The sequence below is a fragment of the Rhinopithecus bieti genome, unplaced genomic scaffold (genome assembly GCF_001698545.2).
Source record: "Rhinopithecus bieti isolate Rb0 unplaced genomic scaffold, ASM169854v2 scaffold_34313, whole genome shotgun sequence".
Lineage (NCBI taxonomy): Eukaryota > Metazoa > Chordata > Mammalia > Primates > Cercopithecidae > Rhinopithecus > Rhinopithecus bieti.
In genome coordinates, this window is record NW_016814509.1 from 395,808 (window position 1) to 408,705 (window position 12,898).

Below are 12,898 nucleotides of genomic sequence, written 5' to 3' on the forward strand. Positions count from 1 at the left end.
GTTTTTTCATTTTCTTTGTGGAGACAGGGTCTTGCTGTGTTGCCCAGGCTGGTCTCAACTTCCTGGCCTCAACCCATCCTGCCACCTCAGCCTCCAAAAGTGCTGGGATTATAGGCGTGAACCACTGTGTGCAGCCCTTGATATTTTCTTAAATATGCAGCCAGGGCTGAGGTCTTCTGCTTTGGAGTGTGGACACCAACCTGGAGCTGCAATTCCTAACTCTGAAGGCCGGCATTTTGAAACGAGGAACCCAGGAGGGAGCTGGTAGAGTTCCCCCACGCAGCCTCTTTAAAGAGCACAGAGATCGGCCGGGCACCGTGGCTCACACCTGTAATCCCAATGCTTTGGGAGGCCAAGGCTGGTGGGTGGATCACAAGGTCAGGAGATTGAGACCATCCTGGCTAACACAGTGAAATCCTGTCTCTACTTAAAATACAAAAAATCAGCCGCGTGTGGTGGCAGGCACCTGTAGTCCCAGCTACTCAGGAGGCTGAGGCAGGAGAATCACTTGAATCCAGGAGGCAGAGGTTGCAGTGAGCCGAGATTGCGCCGCTGCACTCCAGCTTGGGTGACACAGCGAGACTCTGTCTCAAAAAACAAACAAACAAACCAAAAACAGAGATCAACACAGTGATACACAGTGATCTGGACTGGGGCTGCTGGCTGGGGGAAGGTAGTGAGTCCCTCACTGGACTGGGGCTGCTGGCTGGGGGAAGGTAGTGAGTCCCTCACTGGACTGGGGCTGCTGGCTGGGGGAATGGAGTTGGCCACAGGGTAGAATCTTTCTCCCTTCCAAAGCAGAGACCATGACTTCCAGCCAGGAAAGATATCAAGATGCTTATCAATGGGCATGATCGTCAGAACAGGTCCCTGACCATCAGGACCGATGCCAGCCACACTGCTGCATACCCACTGGATGCCAGCCCAGCTCTGGGCTTCTGTGCTCACCCTTTAAAACACCGCAACAGGCACTACTCAACAAATGCTCAGTAAACATCTGTTTCAATTTCTAACTCTCTGTCTCTTTTTTTTTTTTAAGACATGGTCTTGCTCTGTCACCCAGGCTAGAGTGCAGTGGCTCACTGCAGCCTCGACTTCCTGGGTTCAAGTGTTCCTCCCACCTTAACCTCCTTAGCAGTTAATTCCCCTATTGAGAGTGTAAAAGTCATAGTTGTTCATGGTAGCAAATCCAGGAAAGCATGAAAAGGAAATCCAACTCATACACACACTCATTCGCACACACACACTCACACACCCACCCACACACACACTCACACTCACACACTCCCATATACACACTCACACACACACATACACACACTCATGCACACACACACGCTCACACACTCACATACACACGCTCACACACTCACACACACATATACACATATACACTCACATACACACACACACAGTGCCTCTCAACTCCTGGGATTCAATGAGTTAATAACTATAATGTTTAAAATAGTACCTGGAACATAGTAAGTGCTCTGTGAGTGTTTCCTGATAATCTTCTTTTTATTACCCAAGACATTTTGGCATGTAAGGGCCAAGAGAGTAAGAAAAATCAAAAGGCCTCTTTGTTTGGAGGCAGGAAAGATTGCTGGGTTTTGGGTGGTCAGGCATCATTTACCGGATCCTGAGAGTGGACAAAGGCCCAAGCTCTGAGCTTTGGAAATGCCCCAGGAACAAAGGCCAGCATGGGCAGGAGCCTGGGCAGGCTGCCCAGCTGGGCCCCATGCACCCACCGTCAGACCTCCTGCGGCTCTCCTTTTCTTTAGGTGTGATGGGATGAAGCGAAGGGGATTCCCCGGGCAGGTGTAAGAACCTGCAGGCCATCACAGTGCAGCTATTTGCTGAGTTCTGCTGTGGTTGTGTCTGCTGAGTGAAAACTGCAATCCACAAGCTGAGGGAAATTCCGAGGAGGCCTGGGAGGAAGATCTGGGAATGGCCACATTGCATATGGGAGAGCAGAGGGGTTTTTAAGTCTGAAAAAAGATCAGGAAAGGAAGAGGAGGCCTGGCAGCCCAGTGCCAATGAACAGGGATGCCGGAGAGGGGAGCGACGTCTACTGGGCAGGGGAGTCTGATGTTGAGTATCGCTGGGTGATTGATGTGTGGTGTGACCCTCTCTTCTGTACCTCCACAAGACCTCCAGGAAAAGCTATGCTTCTCCCCAGGGCTTAGGGGTCCGATTTTTATTTAGAGGCCGTAGAAAGTTGGTTGACCCAAAACCTGGCACATGACAGGCACAGAGGCCCCCCACAGGGAGCAGGTCCACAAAGGCTGCTCCTGATCTTCATTTCAGGCCAATCTGGACTCCACAGGATAAACCGGCAGAGGAGGAAGGGCTGGAAGGAATCCTACAAGCAGGATGCAAGACCCAACACCACCACCCCAGAGTGGTGGGCTGTGCAGGGGAGGCACGCGGCCGGCTCACACACAAGGGAATGTTTGTGCAGGAGGCTCCAAAATCCCCTCCGTGCATATGTATCGTCTGCCTTATCACTCCAGCCACTGGGCAGTGGATCCTGGGAAGAGCATGTGTGAGGGAGGGGCCCAAGCAGTTTCCTTTGATCCATCCTTATCTACTCTAGAGGGCGTGAGGCTCAAGGCTCCCCCAGGCCGGGCCTATAATTCACACATTCTGGCCTCCAGGCATCAGGGGGGTTATGTTGGTGAAAGTGCAGTCCTAGTCTGTACCAGCCGTACCCTCCCACCAGGCCCTGGGGATTAGGGCCGGGGGGCTTGTGCATTCCTTCGGACCACCTCACCTCCAGTCTCCTGTGTGTAGCAGCTTCTCAAACTTCTACGGGGCAGGCCCAGAGCCTCTCCTGGCACCTAAGGAAGGTTGTGTGGCATTTCAGCTGGAGAAAAGAGGAAGTGAGATCTTTTCTCTCCAGGAACCTCAGGCCTTCCTCTCAGATAAGCCCTTTCACCTGGCATCCACCTCCCACCGCCCAGTGAGTCAACCCCAGTGCCTGGAGCTAGGAAGCACCTCCTCAGTGCCTGACAGACCTGCCTCAGCAGTGCCAGGGGAGGAAGTGCCAGCAGGAGTGGCACAGAGTCACCCACCTGCCTCCTGTCCTGTCCCGCAACAAGCCTCCATCTTTACTGTCCCAGAAAGGGGCAGCCATTCCACCCCTTGCCCTTGGAGGGCTGAGCCGTGCTTTTAATCCTTTTATCCCAGAGCTAAGCCTGGGCCTTAGCTGAGTCTTCCAGAAAGAGACACTTCTGGAAGGCTCCTCTCTCCTCAGGACCAACCTCTTTCTTTTGTCATTGCCAGAAGGAGAGCCTGTGTGGTACCAGAGAAGATCAGGGAGTCAGAACTCCTGGGTCTTGCGCATTTCACTTTCCACATCAGCTGCCCATGTGGGAACCTGAGTTGAGCACCCACCCAGGTGGGTGAAGTAGGATGGGCTGGGCTCCCTCCATCGCTGGAGGGTGAGACATGGGCCAACTCCACAGCCAAAGAGCTGTCTCCCTTGAAGACCTTCCAGTTAACATTTCCTCTCCAGAGAAGATAAACACTGGGCTGGTGATATCAGGGGCCACCCAGTGCTTAAAACCAGAGAGGATTGCTCCTCTGAATTCGGGTTTGTATTTTGGTGCTATTTTACCAGTAACTCTCACCTTGGCAACAACCTTAAGAGGTGGGGAGGGCAGGTTTTACTGTCTCCGTTTCAGAGACATGACAAGATGGAAACTGAGAATGTGATGCGGCTTGCCCAGACCTCCTAGCCATTACATGATAGCCAGATTAAAGCTCAAGCTCCTGGCTCTTCTCTGAACTGTACACAAGGGAAGGAAGGGTGCCCAGCTCGGTTCTCTTCTCTGGCACCCTGGGATTATGGAAGCAGCAGAGAGGGGAGAGTTGCTCAAGGTAAGCCTTGAGGTACACCCCAAAGTTCCACATCTCCTTACAACACTCAGTCATTAGTCGCTCATCAAATAAGTAGTAAGTACCCACTTCATCCCAAGTACTGCTCCAGGACATTTCTAGTGTGAAGAGAGGGACATTAAACAAGCAGTGACAAGAAAGCCAGAGCTGTGGGAATCTAGTCTAGGAGCCAGGGACAGATTCCTGGAAGAAGTCCATTTAAGATAAGACCGGAAGAGTGAATAAGAGTTACCCAAGCCATGAGGAAGAGCATGGACACCCTGTCGTCCGCGTGGAGATCTTTAGCAGAAATAGTTGAATGTGAAAGGAGTCTAGACTACACATAGAGACTTCAAAATTAGTAGCCTAAGGATCGATGGCTTTAGCCTTTCCATGCCCAATAACCAAAAATTTCCCCAAGTAAACAGACCCTAAGTGAGAGAAGTATGCAAACAATTTTTTTTTCTTTTTTTTCGAGACAGAGTTTTGCTCTTGTTGCCCAGGCTGGAGTGCAATGGTGTGATCTCAGCTCACTGCAACCTCCACCTCCCGGGTTCAAGCTATTCTCCTGCCTCAGCCTCCTGAGTAGCTGGGATTGCAGGCATGCTCCACCATGCCTGGCTAATTTTGTACTTTTAGTAGAGACGGGGTTTCTCTATGTTGGTCAGGCTGGTCTCAAACTCCCGACCTCAGGTGATCCACCTGCCTCAGCCTCCCAAAGTGCTGGGATTACAAGCGTGAGCCACCACACCCGGCCTTTCTAAACAAGCTTCCTATTATATTTCTAGTTCCAATCAACTAGACCAACAAGACTTTTCCTTTTTTTTTTTTTTTTTTTTGAGATGAAGTCATGCTCTGTCGCCAGGCTGGAGTGGGAGTGCAATGGCGTGATCTCAGCTCACTGCAACCTCTGCCTCCTGGATTCAAGCGATTCCCTTGACTCAACCTCCCGAGTAGCTGGAACTACAGATGCGCACCACCACGCCCGACTAATATTTTGTATTTTAGTAGAGATGGAGTTTCACCATATTGGCCAGGATGGTCTCAATCTCCTGACCTCGTGATCCACCCGCCTTGACCTCCCAAAGTGCTGGGATTACAGGCATGAGCCACTGTGCCCGGCCACCAACAAGCTTTTTCATATGGGAACTCTAGATCTAGTGGCCACTGTCTACAAGGCCAACCATTCTGCCTAGAGTCCACCATCCCCTCCCTTCTGTCCCAGGCCCACCCATATTGGGTTTACCTCCGTCTTCCTCTATATTGGCTCTCTGCCCCTCCTACAGGGCAAGATACTAGCATCATGAGCATCCTCTTCTTCCCCCTGTGGCTCCCTCAAGCCAAGTTGCTGGTTCTCTCCTCCTTTTCTGTGCCAGGTGTGTGCCTGTTGCTCTCAGATCCATTCTTAGCCCTCTCCTGCTCTCCTCTGCTCTGGACTGCTGGGGAACTGACTGCTGCAAGCTCTGTTCCCCAAGTTCTGCTGCAAACGAGCTTCCAAACAGCAGACAGGGTTGTCCCATGAAATGGGGGAACAGGAGACAGCAAGCAAGCAGGGCATTTCTCTCCCTTCTCCCTCTGCGGGTGGGGTCTCCAGCAGGACCTGCATCTCCTTCACATTTCCACCTCCCATCCGGCAGCCCTGTCATGCTTCTGCTTCCCACCAGGTATCCCTGACTCTCGGCTCTCGTCCTGCCACATGTCCCTCCTTTATGATGCCAGGTCCTGAGGTCAGTTCCTGCTCATGATCACTAGAATACCACCTCCTCTTCCTCTGCTCTTCCAGTCATGAGGGCAGTGGCAGCTTCCCCGTGCAGCTACCCCCTGACTTCCGCTTCCTCACTGCCCTCTGACCTTTTTGCAGTTCCAAGAACCTTGAATCTAGCTATCTGCATTATACTCCCTGCATTGCAGTGGCCCTTAAACTTCTTGGTGTCAGAGCTCCTTTATATCTTTCTTTCTTTCTCTCTTTTTTTTTTTTTTTTTTTTGAGGCAGAGTCTCGCTCTGTCACCCAGGCTGGAGTGCAGTGGCGCAATCTTGGCTCACTGCAAGCTCCGCCTCCCGGGTTTACGCCATTCTCCTGCCTCAGCCTCCGGAGTAGCTGGGACTACAGGAGCCTGCCACCACGCCTGGCTAATTTTTTTGTATTTTTTTAGTAGAGATGAGGTTTCACCGTGTTAGCCAGGATGGTCTCGATCTCCTGACCTCGTGATCCACCCACCTCGGCCTCCCAAAGTGCTGGGATTACAGGCTTGAGCCATCGCGCCCGGCCTCTTTCTTTCTTTCTCTTTCTTTCTTTCTTTCTTTCTTTCTTTCTTTCTTTCTTTCTTTCTTTCTTTCTTTCTTTCTCTCTCTCTCTCTCTCTCTCTCTCTCTTTCTCTCTCTTTCTTTCTGTCTGTCTGTCTGTCTGTCTGTCTTTTCAGAGACAGGGTCTTGCTCTGTTGCCCAAGCTCGAGGTGCCGTGGTATAATCACAGCTCACTGCAGCCTCAAACTCCTAGGCTCAAGAGATCCTCTGGCCTTTGCCTCTCAAGTAGCTGAGACTACAGGTATGTGCCACCATGCTTAGCTAATTATTATTATTATTATTATTGAGATAGGGTCTTGCTTTGTTGCCCAGGCTTGTCTCAAACTGGTTGCCCCAAGCAATCCTCCCACCTCCGCTCCCAAGTAGCTGGGATTACAGGCATGAGCCTCCAGGCCTGGCTTCCTTTGCATTCTTAAATATCGAAGACACTAAATAGCTGGATTTGATATATTGATATTTACCATATTTGATAGTAAAACAAAACAATTAAATATTGGCTGGGCACAGTGGTTCACACCTGTAACCCCAACACTTTTGGAGGCCTAGGCAACAGGATTGTTTGAGGCCAGGAGTTTGAAAGAACAGCTTGGGCAACATAGAAAGACCCTATGTCCTCAAAAAATTTAAAAATTAGCCAGGTATTGTGGCACACACCTGTGGTCCCAGCTACTCAGGTAGCCCAGGTGGGAGGATCACTTGATCCCAGCAGTCAGAGGTTGTACTGAGTTGTGATCATGCTACTGCACTTCAGCCTGGGTGACAGAGTGACAGTCTATCTCAAAAAAAGAAAAAAAATTAAATATGTATGCATTTAAAGTAATAAGCCCATTATTTGTTAACACATTTTATTAAATACTTAAAAAATTATATTAAATCAGTAAATATATTTATATTCAAAATCGTTAGATGATAAAGCAAAAAATACATTTATGAGAAAAGTGGCATTGTTTTACATGTCTGCAAATCTCTTTATTGTCTGGATTAATAAAAGACAATTGGTGGGCCGGGCGCGGTGGCTCACCCCTGTAATCCCAGCACTTTGGGAGGCCGAGGTGAGTGGATCACCTGAGGTCAGGAGTTCGAGACCAGCCTGACCAACATGGAGAAACCCCATCTCTACTAAAAATACAAAATTAGGCGGGCATGGTGACGCATGCCTGTAATCCCAGCTACTCAGGAGGCTGAGGCAGGAGAATCACTTGAACCCGAGGGGTGGAGGTTGCAGTGAGCCGAGATCGTGCCATTGCACTCCAGTCTGGGCAACAGGAGCGAAACTCCATCTCAAAAAAAAAAAAAAAAAAAAAAAAAAGACAATTGGTTTCTCATATTTGCTTCTATATTCAGTCTGCTGTGATATATTCTTTTTATTGAAGTATCTGAAGAAAATCCAGCTTTGCAGATTTGTACTTGAAAAAGAGGAATATTTTAATAGCTGTTGCAGATAATTCTGGATATTCTTCTTTGCATACTAAAACTTAACAAGTGGTCATTTCTTTTTTCCTTTTTTTTAGAGACGGAGTCTCGCTCTGTCGCCCAGGCTGGAGTGCAGTGGCGCGATCTCGGCTCACTGCAAGCTCCACCTCCCAGGTTCATGCCATTCTCCTGCCTCAGCCTCCCAAGCAGCTGGGACTACAGGCGCCTGCCACCACGGCTGGCTAATTTCTTGTATTTTTAGAAGAGACAGGGTCTCAACATGTTGGCCAGGACGGTCTCTATCTCCTGACCTCGTGATCCGCCTGCCTCGCCTCCCAAAGTGCTCGGATTACAGGCAAGAGCCACCACGCCCGGCCAACAAGTGGTCATTTCCTAAAGGTAGCTTGCAACATGGAATCTGAAACCACATCAGTGAACATTTTGCACCCTCATACAATAAAACGCATTAGTCTCTCTTGTACTTTAAATGAATCTTTTGTCAATGCATGATTTGTTTAATCTCATGCATTGGTCACTTGAAAAATATTAGTTCATTGCATTATAAAAAGCTTCCAAGTGTGGGCCCATTTTATGTGATATCAAAAAGCTATATTCATTACCATCAACACCAATCTTATCTGAAAAGGCTTTCAGTATTAGCCAGCCATCACACTCACAGCAGCAGATACAAGTTTTGCAAAATTCTAATTTCTGCTTTAAAGCTGAAACTTTATAATTGACCACAAATACTATCAGTTGTTTTTTATTGAAGTGACAGGTTTACTTTGTTCATTTTCAACAAAGTATCTGCAAAACACCCAAGTCTGAACAAACACAGTTTGTCACTCTTTCAAGTAAAAAAAATGAGATCCAAAGAAGAAATGGTCTAGTTCAGCTCACAGGTCTCACAGGTCAAAAAAACATGCATACTTTTTTCTTTTTTTCTTTTCTTTTCTTTTTTTTTTTTTTTTTTTTTTTGTTTTGAGACAGAGTTTCGCTCTCATTGCCCAGGCTGGAATGCAATGATGGCACGATCTTGGCTCACTGCAACCTCTGCCTCCCGGGTTCAAGCGATTCTCTTGCCTCAGCCTCTTGAGTAGCTGGGATTACAGGCATACGCCACCACGCCTGGCTAATTTTGTATTTTTAGTAGAGATAGGGTTTCACCATGTTGGCCAGGCTGGCCTCAAACTCCTGACCTCAGGTGATCCACCCGCCTCGGCCTCCCAAAGTGATACATACTTTTTTCTTAAGACAACCATCATTCATCACTCGGCACTAGAAGTGTATGCACACTTCCTATTTCATCACATGGAAAAACAGGAAGAATAGTGGGTTAAGACTTTATAAAATTAATACTTCTTACTGCTTCATCAAAAACATTTTTAAGTGAAATGGGCTTCTTATTCTTTTTTCTGCGAGTACCCAGTGGTGAATAATACAAGGCAGCTGCTACAGTGTGGGGCCATTGCCTCAATGTATGCTAAGGCACCAACCTGATATAGAATTCAGACATTGAGGAAACTATTTCTCTCCAAAACTTTCTTCTATGGACTGTCAAATGGGGCTTCCCTCTGGCTTTGGACTGGGTTCAGCCAGTGGGAAACACCAGCCGGAGACTGGAAGGCAGGAGGCAAGAGACCAAGACACATGTTCTGCTGGCTCCTCTCTCCCAGGTCACTGGGGTTCCCTGCAATCCTGCCAGGCAGCCCCCTCTGGACAGCTGTCTCTCTGGATCCCCTTTCCTCTCCCCTCAAGCCAGGGGATGGTAATGGCTCCCAGCTGTTGTTATTATTATAGTGTGCCATCTCCTGTTGGTTTTCGTACCCTTACCCACCTACTGTAAATGGTCCTTTTATTAAACTCTTCCCAGTGATCTTTGTGCATGCCATTGTTTCTCGGCATATACCATAACTTACCATCGACTCCCAACCTCATAGTCCAGGCGTCATCCTTCCTCAGTAGCCAGTCCTTTCCTTTCTGTCAATGGCTCTCTTTTCTCACCTCCTACCTCCTACATGCAGGGCCACCAGGTTTTTTATTTTTATTTTTTGTTTTTTTGAGACGGAGTTTTGCTCCTGTTGCCCAGGCTGAAGTGCAATGGTGTGATCTCAGCTCACTGCAACCTCTGCCTTCCGGGTTCAAGCGATCTCCTGCCTCAGCTTCCCGAGTATCTGGGACTACAGGCGCCTGCCACCATGCCCAGCTAATTTTTGTATTTTTAGTAGAGATGGGGTTTTGCCATGTTGGCCAGGCTGGTCTTGAACTCCCGACCTCAGGTGATCCACCCACCTCGGCCTCCCAAAGTGCTGGGATTACAGGGGTGAGCTACCGCGCCCAGCCCAAGGCCGCCAGTTTTACAAGTGTTCCACTCCTCTTTCCTTTACACTCTCCTTTCCTTAGGCACTCTTCCTCTTCCACCATTTCCCTTGGGTCATATACCCATGAAGAGGATAGGGATAGGCGATTCTGTTACTTCATCCTCCAGTGCGAGTAGGGCTTAGGAATCATGTTTCTTTTGTTGTCACCTCTGAATGTTATAATGTCTTTCCTAATCCCTACAAAACAATAGGGATCATTGACTTTATGCTTATACTTTATGTGACGATACAAATTTGACCTTTAAATAACAGTTGCTCTCCAGATAGAGAACAGAGCTAAGGAAAGGACAGAGAGACAGAGTGGTAGGGTAGAAATAGTGCTGGGCTGGGAGCCAAGACCAAAGTGTTCTAACCTAGCAAACCAAGATGTAACCCAGGAGCAGTAAAAGCAGGGTTTGAGGTCAGGGTCTTGTTAGCTGAAATGAGGACTTAATTTGTAGTTTTATTGTAAACATAAATGAAACAGTATATATGAGGCACTTAGTACAATACTCATTGGCCGGGCGCTGTGGCTCATGCCTGTAATCTCAGCGCTTTGTGAGGCCGAGGCGGGCGGATCACCAGAGGTCAGGAGTTCAAAACCAACCTGACCAACATGGAGAAACCCTGTCTCTACTAAAAATACAAAATTAGCTGGGCATGGTGGCACATGCCTGTAATCCCAGCTACTTGGGAGCCTGAGGCAGGAGAATCACTTGAACCGGGGAGGTGGAAGTTGCCGTGAGCCGAGATCATGTCATTGCACTCCAGCCTGGGCCACAGGGGTGAAATTTCGTCTCAAAAAAAAAAAAAAAAAAAAAGCACCTCATTGCATTATAAAAAATGGTGGTTATTGGCCGGGCACAGTGGTTCACGCCTGTAATTCCAGCACTTTGGGAGGCAGAGGCAGGCGGATCATGAGGTCAGGAGATCGAGACCATCCTGGCTAACACGGTGAAATCCCGTCTCTACTAAAAAATACAAAAAAAGAAAAAAAAAAAAAGCCGGGTGTGATGGTGGGCGCCTATAGTCCCAGCCACTCGGGAGGCTGAGGCAGGAGAATGGTATGAACCCGGGAGGCAGAGCTCGCAGTGAGCCGAGATTGCGCCACTGCACTCCAGCCTGGGCGACAGAGCGAGACTCCGCCTCAAAAAAAAAAAAAAGTAAAAAAAAAATGGTAGTTATTGTTAATTCTGTTCCGTTGTTACACTAATGGTATTGTCACATTGTTTCATACATGTTGTGTCACAAGTGCCTTGGAAAGTATCTGGCACACATTAGGGATTCAATAAATATATGTGTCCAATGAATAAATAGATCAATGAGTTCTAAGCTTTGCCAATGACAAACAGTGTGATCATGAACAAACAACTTCACCGCCCTGGGTCTGTCTGCTCTGCTGTGAAGAAGAGTATGGGCACAAGGTTGTCACGGTCCCTCCCAGGGCAGTTCGCCATGCCACAGAACAGGCAGAGCTGGGGGCCAGAGGAAACTCGGTGCTCTGGACCAAAGGAGCATGGGCACTGGTAGAGTGGGCTGGTGAGAAAATGCCAAAAGCAAGGCAGGAGGGTCTTCAGGTCTCCACTTGCCAAAGGAGGCAAGTAATTAGGGCTGCTAATTCCCCTGGACCCCAGAACCTCCTCTGTTCTCCCTGGCTCCCTTTGGGTTAAAAGAAGAAGTTGTAGAACTGCAGGGGCGGGCCGGGCATGATGGCTCACACCTGTTATTCTAGCACTTTAGCAGGCCGAGTGAGGCAGGTGGATTGCCTGAGTTCAGGAGATTGAGACCATCCTGGCTAACATGGTGAAACCCTGTCTCTACCAAAAATACAAAAAATTAGCCGGGCATGGTGGCAGGTGCCTGTAGTCCCAGCTACTCAGGAGGCTGAGGCAAGAGAATCACTTAAACTGGGGAGGCAGAGATTGCAGTGAGCCAAGATTGCGCCTCTGCATCCCAGCCTAGCCGACAGAGGGAGACTCTGTCTCCAAAGAAAAAAAAAAAAAAATGCTGGGAGCTTCCCCCCCAACCCCTCATCCCTGTGTCCTGGGAGCCTTCCAGAGCCTGGGAACTGCCTGGCATTATATCGCCATGGTCTGTGGTATGGGCCTGAAAATTTGGCCTCATTCATTCACTCATGAGGTATCAGACCTAGCTAAGTGCTGGGGCACATAGCTGGCAGTTAACAAACTCATCTCTGCTCTCATCCCATTCAAGTCAAGGGGCAAGCATGAAATAGGTACTCAAATAACTGATTTCAGGTTGCAATAAACAAAGAAAAACAAAGCAGGTAACAGGGCAGCTAGAGTGGTTAAAGGAGACTCCCTCGACCCACGGCATCCTCTCCTGGGCTAGGATGCAAGGACTGGCAACTGGGAGACTGCCAAGACCTGGGAGAGTGGAGAGAAAAGAGAGGGAGGGGAAGAGAAAGACATAACGAACGTGGTTCACAAGGTGGGGCAGGGTGCAGGAAGGCCTGAGTGGCTGCTCCTGGCAATTATATAGGCGCCTCCTCCTGCCCCACTTAGCCGAGCCCTGTGAAGGACCAGTGGTCAAGGCCTTGGCTTTGTCTGGTGCTCACCTGAGTCCTCCCCTCTGCTCCCCTCTGGCCTCAATCTTTTCTTTTTCTTTTCTTTTTTTTTTTTTTTTTTTTGAGATGGAGTCTCGCTTTGTTGCCCAGGTTGGAGTGCAGTGGCTTGATCTCAGCCGACTGGCAAGCTCTGCCTCCTGGTTTCACGCCATTCTCCTGCCTCAGCCTCCAGAGTGGCTGGGACTACAAGTGTCTGCCATCATGCCTGGCTAATTTTTTGTATTTTTAGTAGAGACAGGGTTTCACCATATTAGCCAGGATGGTCTCGATCTCCTGAACTCGTGATCTGCCCGCCTCAGCCTCCTGAAGTGCTGGGATTACAGGTGTGAGCCACCGCGACTGCGACTGGCCTTT